A 1,192-nucleotide genomic window follows, 5' to 3' on the forward strand; every position below is an offset into this window, starting at 1 on the left:
TTAGATGAAAACATAGCTATTCACACTGCGTCAGCACAGCTGTCCCCTTTCTTCCCTATGTACCAGTAGGTGAACAGCTTCCCAGGGCGTGGCCAAGGGCATTCATCCTCTGCTATTTCTTCCTCATATCTGCGTTTTTCAGATTCATTGTTGCTGTCTTGAATCTCCATATGTCAATCGATAACTTTATGACTGTATGATGACGATCAGCTCACGTAAATCTGCAGTAGCCTGAGCTTGTTTTTCGGTTCAAATAATGTACCAGGCTTTTCATTGGTCCGTTAAGATGAGATTTTTTAAATTGGCTATGTTATTTATTTTTATATTAAAATTAATTTATTTACAGTACTCTGTAACAAATTGTGATTTAAAATGTAACAAAGTAAGTTACTTAATTTGTACTCAAGTACAAGTAAAATTACAGAGTTAAAATTATACTCATGAAAGTACAAATACCCCAAAATTTTACTTAATTACAGTAACGTGAGTAGTTGTAGTTTGTTACCTCCACCACTGGATATATGGCATTTGAAAAATAATCAAAGAATGACAGCACAGCATATTACAATACTAAGGTATACCCTGGTGGAGTTGTTCCATGGCAGGTCTTAAAGGGTTAAAGACTTCTATTGTGGGGAAAATGAGGCTTTTATATGCACATTTATGTTTTTTAAAAACAATAATATGATCATATTAATACATAAGATTGTCTTTTAGACATGCAGTGTGCTATCTGATTTGAGGTTGGCACACTGTAAAACCCAACAGTAAACTTTATCAAATGAAATGAGTGTAGTTAACTCAAAATTGACTAAAAGTTAATTCAACTCATTTAAAAAAGAGTTTTGAACTCTGTGTTGAAGGTAATGAGTTAATTAAATACCTCATTAACTTAAATGGAGCAAGTTCACAGCACTCATATAGATTTGTTTTTTAACTCAAATTGCTTGTAGCAATCGGTTTCCTCAAATGGTTTGAGATGCCTTAACTTATTGGGTTTTACAGTACTCAGTTGGTTTGAGTTCTCTTCATTTACTGTGCTCAAATTGCTTCATTTACTCAAATGGATTAAGTTCACAGTACTCATTAGGATTAGTTTGTGAACCTAAATAGTTTGTTGCAATCGGTTTCCTACAAACGGTTTGAGTTATCTTAACTTTTGGGTTTTACAGTGCATTAGCATCTTGAGCTA

This window comes from Danio aesculapii, chromosome 20, assembly GCF_903798145.1.
Source record: "Danio aesculapii chromosome 20, fDanAes4.1, whole genome shotgun sequence".
Classification (NCBI taxonomy): domain Eukaryota; kingdom Metazoa; phylum Chordata; class Actinopteri; order Cypriniformes; family Danionidae; genus Danio; species Danio aesculapii.